Raw genomic sequence first — 13,808 nt, 5'->3', positions numbered from 1 at the left:
AAATAAGTTGCAACTAAGGATTGTGGCGGCAAACCATAAAAGTCTTGATAATTTCAAAGGGCCAATAAGCAATATAACATGACTTTGAAAGCATGGCTATTCTCCTTAGATGGTATTCTAGCATACCAGGGTATAATACAATCTCATTGCCATTGACTGTTTCAATGGTTGAGTGAGATTCATTTGTTGCGAACTTTGCCATAGCTGACATGCAGACATGTTCGCATTTTTACAACACATGTGAATATGTTCATTGGTCTCTGTGGCGCAATTGGTTAGCGCGTTCGACTGTTAATCGAAAGGTTGGTGGTTCAAGCCCACCCAGGGACGAGCTGATTTTAACTGACCACCAGGATGTCCATTAACCCAAACCAGTAACCTTTGTTAGGCGAAAACATCGACTTTGTTTCCAAGAGTAGAAGCAGTTCATCAAGATAGAACTACTCTGTAATTTCCCTTCTAACCATGTACTCCTGCTGACTTGAGTACGGACTGTCTGAAAGAAGAGCTATCTGGTTAAAGTGCTTTCTAGAAAGTGGAAGTATTTAGGAGATTAGATATTATCCATTTCACCTTGTCTTACGATCATAACATCCAAATCGTTTTTTTCTTGAAAGCCATATTTTGCTATATTTTTTTTGCCAACACAACATTTAAGGGGGCCAAAGTGAGAGGACAGCTCCCCCCATGTCCCCTTTCCAGAACCCAGGAGATTACATACACTCAGAGATGAGTTTAAGGGTTGAAAGGAGATTATTCAGGGGGGACTGAGAGGAAGGGGACCCAAGAATTTAAATCATATGTGATTTATCATTGGGGAATGAAATACGGCTACTTTCTATCAAAATGTGAAGACATCATTGTAGAGGAGATTTATCGCAGTGGGTGTTTTGTCTGTGTTTTTTTTTTTTTAATGGTGTCTGGTATTGTTTTAATATGCCCGGCTAGCTCAGTCGGTAGAGCATGAGACTCTTAATCTCAGGGTCGTGGGTTCGAGCCCCACGTTGGGCGCTATATACTTTTAACCTAGCCCATCTGATGGAACAAAAAAGTAAAATGAGTAGTTCTTGGTTCTGTTCGATCATAGAGCCACACTAAATGTCAGCCGGTCAGCAGGTTGCGTGTTTGAGCCACAACATTTTGCATTGCTATGGAGTCAGCTAGAAAGTTTGAAAATAAGTTGCAACTAAGGATTGTGGCGGCAAACCATAAAAGTCTTGATAATTTCAAAGGGCCAATAAGCAACAAAACATGACTTTGAAAGCATGGCTATTCTCCGTAGATGGTATTCTAGCATACCAGGGTATAATACAATCTCATTGCCATTGACTGTTTCAATGGTTGAGTGAGATTCATTTGTTGCGAACTTTGCCATAGCTGACATGCAGACATGTTCGCATTTTTACAACACATGTGAATATGTTCATTGGTCTCTGTGGCGCAATTGGTTAGCGCGTTCGACTGTTAATCGAAAGGTTGGTGGTTCAAGCCCACCCAGGGACGAGCTGATTTTAACTGACCACCAGGATGACCATTAGCCCAAACCAGTAACCTTTGTTAGGCGAAAACATCGACTTTGTTTCCAAGAGTAGAAGCAGTTCATCAAGATAGAACTACTCTGTAATTTCCCTTCTAACCATGTACTCCTGCTGACTTGAGTACGGACTGTCTGAAAGAAGAGCTATCTGGTTAAAGTGCTTTCTAGAAAGTGGAAGTATTTAGGAGATTAGATATTATCCATTTCACCTTGTCTTACGATCATAACATCCAAATCGTTTTTTTCTTGAAAGCCATATTTTGCCATATTTTTTTTGCCAACACAACATTTAAGGGGGCCAAAGTGAGAGGACAGCTCCCCCCATGTCCCCTTTCCAGAACCCAGGAGATTACATACACTCAGAGATGAGTTCAAGGGTTGAAAGGAGATTATTCAGGGGGGACTGAGAGGGAGGGGACCCAAGAATTTAAATCATATGTGATTTATCATTGGGGAATGAAATACGGCTACTTTCTATCAAAATGTGAAGACATCATTGTAGAGGAGATTTATCGCAGTGGGTGTTTTGTCTGTGTTTTTTTTTTTTTAATGGTGTCTGGTATTGTTTTAATATGCCCGGCTAGCTCAGTCGGTAGAGCATGAGACTCTTAATCTCAGGGTCGTGGGTTCGAGCCCCACGTTGGGCGCTATATACTTTTAACCTAGCCCATCTGATGGAACAAAAAAGTAAAATGAGTAGTTCTTGGTTCTGTTCGATCATAGAGCCACACTAAATGTCAGCCGGTCAGCAGGTTGCGTGTTTGAGCCACAACATTTTGCATTGCTATGGAGTCAGCTAGAAAGTTTGAAAATAAGTTGCAACTAAGGATTGTTGCGGCAAACCATAAAAGTCTTGATAATTTCAAAGGGCCAATAAGCTATATAACATGACTTTGAAAGCATGGCTATTCTCCTTAGATGGTATTCTAGCATACCAGGGTATAATACAATCTCATTGCCATTGACTGTTTCAATGGTTGAGTGAGATTCATTTGTTGCGAACTTTGAGATTCATTTGTTGCCAACACAACATTTAAGGGGGCCAAAGTGAGAGGACAGAGCTATCTGGTTAAAGTGCTTTCTAGAAAGTGGAAGTATTTAGGAGATTAGATATTATCCATTTCACCTTGTCTTACGATCATAACATCCAAATCGTTTTTTTCTTGAAAGCCATATTTTGCTATATTTTTTTTGCCAACACAACATTTAAGGGGGCCAAAGTGAGAGGACAGCTCCCCCCATGTCCCCTTTCCAGAACCCAGGAGATTACATACACTCAGAGATGAGTTTAAGGGTTGAAAGGAGATTATTCGGGGGGGACTGAGAGGGAGGGGACCCAAGAATTTAAATCATATGTGATTTATCATTGGGGAATGAAATACGGCTACTTTCTATCAAAATGTGAAGACATCATTGTAGAGGAGATTTATCGCAGTGGGTGTTTTGTCTGTGTTTTTTTTTTTTTAATGGTGTCTGGTATTGTTTTAATATGCCCGGCTAGCTCAGTCGGTAGAGCATGAGACTCTTAATCTCAGGGTCGTGGGTTCGAGCCCCACGTTGGGCACTATATACTTTTAACCTAGCCCATCTGATGGAACAAAAAAGTAAAATGAGTAGTTCTTGGTTCTGTTCGATCATAGAGCCACACTAAATGTCAGCCGGTCAGCAGGTTGCGTGTTTGAGCCACAACATTTTGCATTGCTATGGAGTCAGCTAGAAAGTTTGAAAATAAGTTGCAACTAAGGATTGTGGCGGCAAACCATAAAAGTCTTGATAATTTCAAAGGGCCAATAAGCAACAAAACATGACTTTGAAAGCATGGCTATTCTTCGTAGATGGTATTCTAGCATACCAGGGTATAATACAATCTCATTGCCATTGACTGTTTCAATGGTTGAGTGAGATTCATTTGTTGCGAACTTTGCCATAGCTGACATGCAGACATGTTCGCATTTTTACAACACATGTGAATATGTTCATTGGTCTCTGTGGCGCAATTGGTTAGCGCGTTCGACTGTTAATCGAAAGGTTGGTGGTTCAAGCCCACCCAGGGACGAGCTGATTTTAACTGACCACCAGGATGACCATTAGCCCAAACCAGTAACCTTTGTTAGGCGAAAACATCGACTTTGTTTCCAAGAGTAGAAGCAGTTCATCAAGATAGAACTACTCTGTAATTTCCCTTCTAACCATGTACTCCTGCTGACTTGAGTACGGACTGTCTGAAAGAAGAGCTATCTGGTTAAAGTGCTTTCTAGAAAGTGGAAGTATTTAGGAGATTAGATATTATCCATTTCACCTTGTCTTACGATCATAACATCCAAATGGTTTTTTTCTTGAAAGCCATATTTTGCCATATTTTTTTTGCCAACACAACATTTAAGGGGGCCAAAGTGAGAGGACAGCTCCCCCCATGTCCCCTTTCCAGAACCCAGGAGATTACATACACTCAGAGATGAGTTCAAGGGTTGAAAGGAGATTATTCAGGGGGGACTGAGAGGGAGGGGACCCAAGAATTTAAATCATATGTGATTTATCATTGGGGAATGAAATACGGCTACTTTCTATCAAAATGTGAAGACATCATTGTAGAGGAGATTTATCGCAGTGGGTGTTTTGTCTGTGTTTTTTTTTTTTTAATGGTGTCTGGTATTGTTTTAATATGCCCGGCTAGCTCAGTCGGTAGAGCATGAGACTCTTAATCTCAGGGTCGTGGGTTCGAGCCCCACGTTGGGCGCTATATACTTTTAACCTAGCCCATCTGATGGAACAAAAAAGTAAAATGAGTAGTTCTTGGTTCTGTTCGATCATAGAGCCACACTAAATGTCAGCCGGTCAGCAGGTTGCGTGTTTGAGCCACAACATTTTGCATTGCTATGGAGTCAGCTAGAAAGTTTGAAAATAAGTTGCAACTAAGGATTGTGGCGGCAAACCATAAAAGTCTTGATAATTTCAAAGGGCCAATAAGCAATATAACATGACTTTGAAAGCATGGCTATTCTCCTTAGATGGTATTCTAGCATACCAGGGTATAATACATCTAATTGCCATTGACTGTTTCAATGGTTGAGTGAGATTCATTTGTTGCGAACTTTGCCATAGCTGACATGCAGACATGTTCGCATTTTTACAACACATGTGAATATGTTCATTGGTCTCTGTGGCGCAATTGGTTAGCGCGTTCGACTGTTAATCGAAAGGTTGGTGGTTCAAGCCCACCCAGGGACGAGCTAATTTTAACTGACCACCAGGATGTCCATTAGCCCAAACCAGTAACCTGTGTTAGGCGAAAACATCGACTTTGTTTCCAAGAGTAGAAGCAGTTCATCAAGATAGAACTACTCTGTAATTTCCCTTCTAACCATGTACTCCTGCTGGATTGAGTACGGACTGTCTGAAAGAAGAGCTATCTGGTTAAAGTGCTTTCTAGAAAGTGGAAGTATTTAGGAGATTAGATATTATCCATTTCACCTTGTCTTACGATCATAACATCCAAATCGTTTTTTTCTTGAAAGCCATATTTTGCCATATTTTTTTTGCCAACACGACATTTAAGGGGGCCAAAGTGAGAGGACAGCTCCCCCCATGTCCCCTTTCCAGAACCCAGGAGATTACATACACTCAGAGATGAGTTTAAGGGTTGAAAGGAGATTATTCAGGGGGGACTGAGAGGGAGGGGACCCAAGAATTTAAATCATGTGATTTATCATTGGGGAATGAAATACGGCTACTTTCTATCAAAATGTGAAGACATCATTGTAGAGGAGATTTAACGCAGAGGGATTTTTGTCCGTGTTTTCTTTTTTTTAAATGTTGTCTGGTATTGTCATTTGTATGCCCGGCTAGCTCAGTCGGTAGAGCATGAGACTCTTAATCTCAGGGTCGTGGGTTCGAGCCCCACGTTGGGCGCTATATACTTTTAACTTAGCCCATCTGATGGAACAAAAAAGTAAAATGAGTAGTTCTTGGTTCTGTTCGATCATAGAGCCACACTAAATGTCAGCCGGTGAGCAGGTTGCGTGTTTGAGCCACAACATTTTGCATTGCTATGGAGTCAGCTAGAAAGTTTGAAAATAAGTTGCAACTAAGGATTGTGGCGGCAAACCATAAAAGTCTTGATAATTTCAAAGGACCAATAAGCAATATAACATGACTTTGAAAGCATGGCTATTCTCCTTAGATGGTATTCTAGCATACCAGGGTATAATACAATCTCATTGCCATTGACTGTTTCAATGGTTGAGTGAGATTCATTTGTTGCGAACTTTGCCATAGCTGACATGCAGACATGTTCGCATTTTTACAACACATGTGAATATGTTCATTGGTCTCTGTGGCGCAATTGGTTAGCGCGTTCGACTGTTAATCGAAAGGTTGGTGGTTCAAGCCCACCCAGCGACGAGCTGATTTTAACTGACCACCAGGATGTCCATTAGCCCAAACCAGTAACCTGTGTTAGGCGAAAACATCGACTTTGTTTCCAAGAGTAGAAGCAGTTCATCAAGATAGAACTACTCTGTCATTTCCCTTCTAACCATGTACTCCTGCTGACTTGAGTACGGACTGTCTGAAAGAAGAGCTATCTGGTTAAAGTGCTTTCTAGAAAGTGGAAGTATTTAGGAGATTAGATATTATCCATTTCACCTTGTCTTACGATCATAACATCCAAATCGTTTTTTTCTTGAAAGCCATATTTTGCTATATTTTTTTTTGCCAACACAACATTTAAGGGGGCCAAAGTGAGAGGACAGCTCCCCCCATGTCCCCTTTCCAGAACCCAGGAGATTACATACACTCAGAGATGAGTTTAAGGGTTGAAAGGAGATTATTCGGGGGGGACTGAGAGGGAGGGGACCCAAGAATTTAAATCATATGTGATTTATCATTGGGGAATGAAATACGGCTACTTTCTATCAAAATGTGAAGACATCATTGTAGAGGAGATTTATCGCAGTGGGTGTTTTGTCTGTGTTTTTTTTTTTTTAATGGTGTCTGGTATTGTTTTAATATGCCCGGCTAGCTCAGTCGGTAGAGCATGAGACTCTTAATCTCAGGGTCGTGGGTTCGAGCCCCACGTTGGGCGCTATATACTTTTAACTTAGCCCATCTGATGGAACAAAAAAGTAAAATGAGTAGTTCTTGGTTCTGTTCGATCATAGAGCCACACTAAATGTCAGCCGGTCAGCAGGTTGCGTGTTTGAGCCACAACATTTTGCATTGCTATGGAGTCAGCTAGAAAGTTTGAAAATAAGTTGCAACTAAGGATTGTGGCGGCAAACCATAAAAGTCTTGATAATTTCAAAGGGCCAATAAGCAATATAACATGACTTTGAAAGCATGGCTATTCTCCTTAGATGGTATTCTAGCATACCAGGGTATAATACAATCTCATTGCCATTGACTGTTTCAATGGTTGAGTGAGATTCATTTGTTGCGAACTTTGCCATAGCTGACATGCAGACATGTTCGCATTTTTACAACACATGTGAATATGTTCATTGGTCTCTGTGGCGCAATTGGTTAGCGCGTTCGACTGTTAATCGAAAGGTTGGTGGTTCAAGCCCACCCAGGGACGAGCTGATTTTAACTGACCACCAGGATGTCCATTAACCCAAACCAGTAACCTTTGTTAGGCGAAAACATCGACTTTGTTTCCAAGAGTAGAAGCAGTTCATCAAGATAGAACTACTCTGTAATTTCCCTTCTAACCATGTACTCCTGCTGACTTGAGTACGGACTGTCTGAAAGAAGAGCTATCTGGTTAAAGTGCTTTCTAGAAAGTGGAAGTATTTAGGAGATTAGATATTATCCATTTCACCTTGTCTTACGATCATAACATCCAAATCGTTTTTTTCTTGAAAGCCATATTTTGCCATATTTTTTTTGCCAACACAACATTTAAGGGGGCCAAAGTGAGAGGACAGCTCCCCCCATGTCCCCTTTCCAGAACCCAGGAGATTACATACACTCAGAGATGAGTTCAAGGGTTGAAAGGAGATTATTCAGGGGGGACTGAGAGGGAGGGGACCCAAGAATTTAAATCATATGTGATTTATCATTGGGGAATGAAATACGGCTACTTTCTATCAAAATGTGAAGACATCATTGTAGAGGAGATTTATCGCAGTGGGTGTTTTGTCTGTGTTTTTTTTTTTTTAATGGTGTCTGGTATTGTTTTAATATGCCCGGCTAGCTCAGTCGGTAGAGCATGAGACTCTTAATCTCAGGGTCGTGGGTTCGAGCCCCACGTTGGGCGCTATATACTTTTAACCTAGCCCATCTGATGGAACAAAAAAGTAAAATGAGTAGTTCTTGGTTCTGTTCGATCATAGAGCCACACTAAATGTCAGCCGGTCAGCAGGTTGCGTGTTTGAGCCACAACATTTTGCATTGCTATGGAGTCAGCTAGAAAGTTTGAAAATAAGTTGCAACTAAGGATTGTTGCGGCAAACCATAAAAGTCTTGATAATTTCAAAGGGCCAATAAGCTATATAACATGACTTTGAAAGCATGGCTATTCTCCTTAGATGGTATTCTAGCATACCAGGGTATAATACAATCTCATTGCCATTGACTGTTTCAATGGTTGAGTGAGATTCATTTGTTGCGAACTTTGAGATTCATTTGTTGCCAACACAACATTTAAGGGGGCCAAAGTGAGAGGACAGAGCTATCTGGTTAAAGTGCTTTCTAGAAAGTGGAAGTATTTAGGAGATTAGATATTATCCATTTCACCTTGTCTTACGATCATAACATCCAAATCGTTTTTTTCTTGAAAGCCATATTTTGCTATATTTTTTTTGCCAACACAACATTTAAGGGGGCCAAAGTGAGAGGACAGCTCCCCCCATGTCCCCTTTCCAGAACCCAGGAGATTACATACACTCAGAGATGAGTTTAAGGGTTGAAAGGAGATTATTCGGGGGGGACTGAGAGGGAGGGGACCCAAGAATTTAAATCATATGTGATTTATCATTGGGGAATGAAATACGGCTACTTTCTATCAAAATGTGAAGACATCATTGTAGAGGAGATTTATCGCAGTGGGTGTTTTGTCTGTGTTTTTTTTTTTTTAATGGTGTCTGGTATTGTTTTAATATGCCCGGCTAGCTCAGTCGGTAGAGCATGAGACTCTTAATCTCAGGGTCGTGGGTTCGAGCCCCACGTTGGGCACTATATACTTTTAACCTAGCCCATCTGATGGAACAAAAAAGTAAAATGAGTAGTTCTTGGTTCTGTTCGATCATAGAGCCACACTAAATGTCAGCCGGTCAGCAGGTTGCGTGTTTGAGCCACAACATTTTGCATTGCTATGGAGTCAGCTAGAAAGTTTGAAAATAAGTTGCAACTAAGGATTGTGGCGGCAAACCATAAAAGTCTTGATAATTTCAAAGGGCCAATAAGCAACAAAACATGACTTTGAAAGCATGGCTATTCTTCGTAGATGGTATTCTAGCATACCAGGGTATAATACAATCTCATTGCCATTGACTGTTTCAATGGTTGAGTGAGATTCATTTGTTGCGAACTTTGCCATAGCTGACATGCAGACATGTTCGCATTTTTACAACACATGTGAATATGTTCATTGGTCTCTGTGGCGCAATTGGTTAGCGCATTCGACTGTTAATCGAAAGGTTGGTGGTTCAAGCCCACCCAGGGACGAGCTGATTTTAACTGACCACCAGGATGACCATTAGCCCAAACCAGTAACCTTTGTTAGGCGAAAACATCGACTTTGTTTCCAAGAGTAGAAGCAGTTCATCAAGATAGAACTACTCTGTAATTTCCCTTCTAACCATGTACTCCTGCTGACTTGAGTACGGACTGTCTGAAAGAAGAGCTATCTGGTTAAAGTGCTTTCTAGAAAGTGGAAGTATTTAGGAGATTAGATATTATCCATTTCACCTTGTCTTACGATCATAACATCCAAATCGTTTTTTTCTTGAAAGCCATATTTTGCCATATTTTTTTTGCCAACACAACATTTAAGGGGGCCAAAGTGAGAGGACAGCTCCCCCCATGTCCCCTTTCCAGAACCCAGGAGATTACATACACTCAGAGATGAGTTCAAGGGTTGAAAGGAGATTATTCAGGGGGGACTGAGAGGGAGGGGACCCAAGAATTTAAATCATATGTGATTTATCATTGGGGAATGAAATACGGCTACTTTCTATCAAAATGTGAAGACATCATTGTAGAGGAGATTTATCGCAGTGGGTGTTTTGTCTGTGTTTTTTTTTTTTTAATGGTGTCTGGTATTGTTTTAATATGCCCGGCTAGCTCAGTCGGTAGAGCATGAGACTCTTAATCTCAGGGTCGTGGGTTCGAGCCCCACGTTGGGCGCTATATACTTTTAACCTAGCCCATCTGATGGAACAAAAAAGTAAAATGAGTAGTTCTTGGTTCTGTTCGATCATAGAGCCACACTAAATGTCAGCCGGTCAGCAGGTTGCGTGTTTGAGCCACAACATTTTGCATTGCTATGGAGTCAGCTAGAAAGTTTGAAAATAAGTTGCAACTAAGGATTGTTGCGGCAAACCATAAAAGTCTTGATAATTTCAAAGGGCCAATAAGCTATATAACATGACTTTGAAAGCATGGCTATTCTCCTTAGATGGTATTCTAGCATACCAGGGTATAATACAATCTCATTGCCATTGACTGTTTCAATGGTTGAGTGAGATTCATTTGTTGCGAACTTTGAGATTCATTTGTTGCCAACACAACATTTAAGGGGGCCAAAGTGAGAGGACAGAGCTATCTGGTTAAAGTGCTTTCTAGAAAGTGGTGGTTAGATATTATCCATTTCACCTTGTCTTACGATCATAACATCCAAATCGTTTTTTTCTTGAAAGCCATATTTTGCTATATTTTTTTTGCCAACACAACATTTAAGGGGGCCAAAGTGAGAGGACAGCTCCCCCCATGTCCCCTTTCCAGAACCCAGGAGATTACATACACTCAGAGATGAGTTTAAGGGTTGAAAGGAGATTATTCGGGGGGGACTGAGAGGGAGGGGACCCAAGAATTTAAATCATATGTGATTTATCATTGGGGAATGAAATACGGCTACTTTCTATCAAAATTTGAAGACATCATTGTAGAGGAGATTTAACGCAGAGGGATTTTTGTCCGTGTTTTCTTTTTTTTAAATGTTGTCTGGTATTGTCATTTATATGCCCGGCTAGCTCAGTCGGTAGAGCATGAGACTCTTAATCTCAGGGTCGTGGGTTCGAGCCCCACGTTGGGCGCTATATACTTTTAACTTAGCCCATCTGATGGAACAAAAAAGTAAAATGAGTAGTTCTTGGTTCTGTTCGATCATAGAGCCACACTAAATGTCAGCCGGTCAGCAGGTTGCGTGTTTGAGCCACAACATTTTGCATTGCTATGGAGTCAGCTAGAAAGTTTGAAAATAAGTTGCAACTAAGGATTGTGGCGGCAAACCATAAAAGTCTTGATAATTTCAAAGGGCCAATAAGCAATATAACATGACTTTGAAAGCATGGCTATTCTCCTTAGATGGTATTCTAGCATACCAGGGTATAATACAATCTCATTGCCATTGACTGTTTCAATGGTTGAGTGAGATTCATTTGTTGCGAACTTTGCCATAGCTGACATGCAGACATGTTCTCATTTTTACAACACATGTGAATATGTTCATTGGTCTCTGTGGCGCAATTGGTTAGCGCGTTCGACTGTTAATCGAAAGGTTGGTGGTTCAAGCCCACCCAGGGACGAGCTCATTTTAACTGACCACCAGGATGTCCATTAGCCCAAACCAGTAACCTTTGTTAGGCGAAAACATCGACTTTGTTTCCAAGAGTAGAAGCAGTTCATCAAGATAGAACTACTCTGTAATTTCCCTTCTAACCATGTACTCCTGCTGACTTGAGTACGGACTGTCTGAAAGAAGAGCTATCTGGTTAAAGTGCTTTCTAGAAAGTGGAAGTATTTAGGAGATTAGATATTATCCATTTCACCTTGTCTTACGATCATAACATCCAAATCGTTTTTTTCTTGAAAGCCATATTTTGCCATATTTTTTTTGCCAACACAACATTTAAGGGGGCCAAAGTGAGAGGACAGCTCCCCCCATGTCCCCTTTCCAGAACCCAGGAGATTACATACACTCAGAGATGAGTTTAAGGGTTGAAAGGAGATTATTCAGGGGGGACTGAGAGGGAGGGGACCCAAGAATTTAAATCATATGTGATTTATCATTGGGGAATGAAATACGGCTACTTTCTATCAAAATGTGAAGACATCATTGTAGAGGAGATTTATCGCAGTGGGTGTTTTGTCTGTGTTTTTTTTTTTTTAATGGTGTCTGGTATTGTTTTAATATGCCCGGCTAGCTCAGTCGGTAGAGCATGAGACTCTTAATCTCAGGGTCGTGGGTTCGAGCCCCACGTTGGGCGCTATATACTTTTAACCTAGCCCATCTGATGGAACAAAAAAGTAAAATGAGTAGTTCTTGGTTCTGTTCGATCATAGAGCCACACTAAATGTCAGCCGGTCAGCAGGTTGCGTGTTTGAGCCACAACATTTTGCATTGCTATGGAGTCAGCTAGAAAGTTTGAAAATAAGTTGCAACTAAGGATTGTTGCGGCAAACCATAAAAGTCTTGATAATTTCAAAGGGCCAATAAGCAACAAAACATGACTTTGAAAGCATGGCTATTCTCCGTAGATGGTATTCTAGCATACCAGGGTATAATACAATCTCATTGCCATTGACTGTTTCAATGGTTGAGTGAGATTCATTTGTTGCGAACTTTGAGATTCATTTGTTGCCAACACAACATTTAAGGGGGCCAAAGAGAGAGGACAGAGCTATCTGGTTAAAGTGCTTTCTAGAAACTGGAAGTATTTAGGAGATTAGATATTATCCATTTCACCTTGTCTTACGATCATAACATCCAAATCGTTTTTTTCTTGAAAGCCATATTTTGCTATATTTTTTTTGCCCACACAACATTTAAGGGGGCCAAAGTGAGAGGACAGCTCCCCCCATGTCCCCTTTCCAGAACCCAGGAGATTACATACACTCAGAGATGAGTTCAAGGGTTGAAAGGAGATTATTCAGGGGGGACTGAGAGGGAGGGGACCCAAGAATTTAAATCATATGTGATTTATCATTGGGGAATGAAATACGGCTACTTTCTATCAAAATGTGAAGACATCATTGTAGAGGAGATTTATCGCAGTGGGTGTTTTGTCTGTGTTTTTTTTTTTTTAATGGTGTCTGGTATTGTTTTAATATGCCCGGCTAGCTCAGTCGGTAGAGCATGAGACTCTTAATCTCAGGGTCGTGGGTTCGAGCCCCACGTTGGGCGCTATATACTTTTAACCTAGCCCATCTGATGGAACAAAAAAGTAAAATGAGTAGTTCTTGGTTCTGTTCGATCATAGAGCCACACTAAATGTCAGCCGGTCAGCAGGTTGCGTGTTTGAGCCACAACATTTTGCATTGCTATGGAGTCAGCTAGAAAGTTTGAAAATAAGTTGCAACTAAGGATTGTTGCGGCAAACCATAAAAGTCTTGATAATTTCAAAGGGCCAATAAGCTATATAACATGACTTTGAAAGCATGGCTATTCTCCTTAGATGGTATTCTAGCATACCAGGGTATAATACAATCTCATTGCCATTGACTGTTTCAATGGTTGAGTGAGATTCATTTGTTGCGAACTTTGAGATTCATTTGTTGCCAACACAACATTTAAGGGGGCCAAAGTGAGAGGACAGAGCTATCTGGTTAAAGTGCTTTCTAGAAAGTGGAAGTATTTAGGAGATTAGATATTATCCATTTCACCTTGTCTTACGATCATAACATCCAAATCGTTTTTTTCTTGAAAGCCATATTTTGCTATATTTTTTTTGCCAACACAACATTTAAGGGGGCCAAAGTGAGAGGACAGCTCCCCCCATGTCCCCTTTCCAGAACCCAGGAGATTACATACACTCAGAGATGAGTTTAAGGGTTGAAAGGAGATTATTCAGGGGGGACTGAGAGGGAGGGGACCCAAGAATTTAAATCATATGTGATTTATCATTGGGGAATGAAATACGGCTACTTTCTATCAAAATGTGAAGACATCATTGTAGAGGAGATTTAACGCAGAGGGATTTTTGTCCGTGTTTTCTTTTTTTTAAATGTTGTCTGGTATTGTCAATTTTATGCCCGGCTAGCTCAGTCGGTAGAGCATGAGACTCTTAATCTCAGGGTCGTGGGTTCGAGCCCCACGTTGGGCGCTATATAC

General features: G+C 40.9%; 21 non-coding genes across 21 annotated transcripts; all 21 read left to right on the top strand.

Moving 5' to 3' along the window:
• Positions 1–256: 256 nt before the first annotated feature.
• Positions 257–330, top strand: trnan-guu (transfer RNA asparagine (anticodon GUU)). The gene has a single exon. It is a non-coding gene; the product is annotated as a tRNA-Asn (tRNA).
• A 608-nt stretch (positions 331–938) lies between these two features.
• On the top strand, positions 939–1,011 carry trnak-cuu (transfer RNA lysine (anticodon CUU)). The gene has a single exon. It is a non-coding gene; the product is annotated as a tRNA-Lys (tRNA).
• Positions 1,012–1,429: 418 nt separating this feature from the next.
• Positions 1,430–1,503, top strand: trnan-guu (transfer RNA asparagine (anticodon GUU)). Its single transcript has one exon. It is a non-coding gene; the product is annotated as a tRNA-Asn (tRNA).
• A 608-nt stretch (positions 1,504–2,111) lies between these two features.
• trnak-cuu (transfer RNA lysine (anticodon CUU)) lies at positions 2,112–2,184 on the top strand. Its single transcript has one exon. It is a non-coding gene; the product is annotated as a tRNA-Lys (tRNA).
• Positions 2,185–3,028: 844 nt separating this feature from the next.
• trnak-cuu (transfer RNA lysine (anticodon CUU)) lies at positions 3,029–3,101 on the top strand. Its single transcript has one exon. It is a non-coding gene; the product is annotated as a tRNA-Lys (tRNA).
• Positions 3,102–3,519: 418 nt separating this feature from the next.
• Positions 3,520–3,593, top strand: trnan-guu (transfer RNA asparagine (anticodon GUU)). The gene has a single exon. It is a non-coding gene; the product is annotated as a tRNA-Asn (tRNA).
• Positions 3,594–4,201: 608 nt separating this feature from the next.
• Positions 4,202–4,274, top strand: trnak-cuu (transfer RNA lysine (anticodon CUU)). Its single transcript has one exon. It is a non-coding gene; the product is annotated as a tRNA-Lys (tRNA).
• Positions 4,275–4,691: 417 nt separating this feature from the next.
• On the top strand, positions 4,692–4,765 carry trnan-guu (transfer RNA asparagine (anticodon GUU)). Its single transcript has one exon. It is a non-coding gene; the product is annotated as a tRNA-Asn (tRNA).
• Positions 4,766–5,373: 608 nt separating this feature from the next.
• trnak-cuu (transfer RNA lysine (anticodon CUU)) lies at positions 5,374–5,446 on the top strand. Its single transcript has one exon. It is a non-coding gene; the product is annotated as a tRNA-Lys (tRNA).
• A 418-nt stretch (positions 5,447–5,864) lies between these two features.
• Positions 5,865–5,938, top strand: trnan-guu (transfer RNA asparagine (anticodon GUU)). Its single transcript has one exon. It is a non-coding gene; the product is annotated as a tRNA-Asn (tRNA).
• A 609-nt stretch (positions 5,939–6,547) lies between these two features.
• trnak-cuu (transfer RNA lysine (anticodon CUU)) lies at positions 6,548–6,620 on the top strand. Its single transcript has one exon. It is a non-coding gene; the product is annotated as a tRNA-Lys (tRNA).
• A 418-nt stretch (positions 6,621–7,038) lies between these two features.
• On the top strand, positions 7,039–7,112 carry trnan-guu (transfer RNA asparagine (anticodon GUU)). Its single transcript has one exon. It is a non-coding gene; the product is annotated as a tRNA-Asn (tRNA).
• A 608-nt stretch (positions 7,113–7,720) lies between these two features.
• trnak-cuu (transfer RNA lysine (anticodon CUU)) lies at positions 7,721–7,793 on the top strand. Its single transcript has one exon. It is a non-coding gene; the product is annotated as a tRNA-Lys (tRNA).
• An 844-nt stretch (positions 7,794–8,637) lies between these two features.
• Positions 8,638–8,710, top strand: trnak-cuu (transfer RNA lysine (anticodon CUU)). The gene has a single exon. It is a non-coding gene; the product is annotated as a tRNA-Lys (tRNA).
• A 418-nt stretch (positions 8,711–9,128) lies between these two features.
• trnan-guu (transfer RNA asparagine (anticodon GUU)) lies at positions 9,129–9,202 on the top strand. Its single transcript has one exon. It is a non-coding gene; the product is annotated as a tRNA-Asn (tRNA).
• A 608-nt stretch (positions 9,203–9,810) lies between these two features.
• On the top strand, positions 9,811–9,883 carry trnak-cuu (transfer RNA lysine (anticodon CUU)). The gene has a single exon. It is a non-coding gene; the product is annotated as a tRNA-Lys (tRNA).
• An 835-nt stretch (positions 9,884–10,718) lies between these two features.
• Positions 10,719–10,791, top strand: trnak-cuu (transfer RNA lysine (anticodon CUU)). The gene has a single exon. It is a non-coding gene; the product is annotated as a tRNA-Lys (tRNA).
• Positions 10,792–11,209: 418 nt separating this feature from the next.
• On the top strand, positions 11,210–11,283 carry trnan-guu (transfer RNA asparagine (anticodon GUU)). Its single transcript has one exon. It is a non-coding gene; the product is annotated as a tRNA-Asn (tRNA).
• Positions 11,284–11,891: 608 nt separating this feature from the next.
• Positions 11,892–11,964, top strand: trnak-cuu (transfer RNA lysine (anticodon CUU)). Its single transcript has one exon. It is a non-coding gene; the product is annotated as a tRNA-Lys (tRNA).
• Positions 11,965–12,808: 844 nt separating this feature from the next.
• trnak-cuu (transfer RNA lysine (anticodon CUU)) lies at positions 12,809–12,881 on the top strand. The gene has a single exon. It is a non-coding gene; the product is annotated as a tRNA-Lys (tRNA).
• An 846-nt stretch (positions 12,882–13,727) lies between these two features.
• trnak-cuu (transfer RNA lysine (anticodon CUU)) lies at positions 13,728–13,800 on the top strand. The gene has a single exon. It is a non-coding gene; the product is annotated as a tRNA-Lys (tRNA).
• Positions 13,801–13,808: the final 8 nt, after the last annotated feature.

The sequence above is a fragment of the Gadus morhua genome, chromosome 17, assembly GCF_902167405.1.
Source record: "Gadus morhua chromosome 17, gadMor3.0, whole genome shotgun sequence".
NCBI lineage: Eukaryota > Metazoa > Chordata > Actinopteri > Gadiformes > Gadidae > Gadus > Gadus morhua.
Note: the sequence above shows the minus strand (reverse complement) of the source record. Positions and strands in the feature narration are given on the sequence as shown.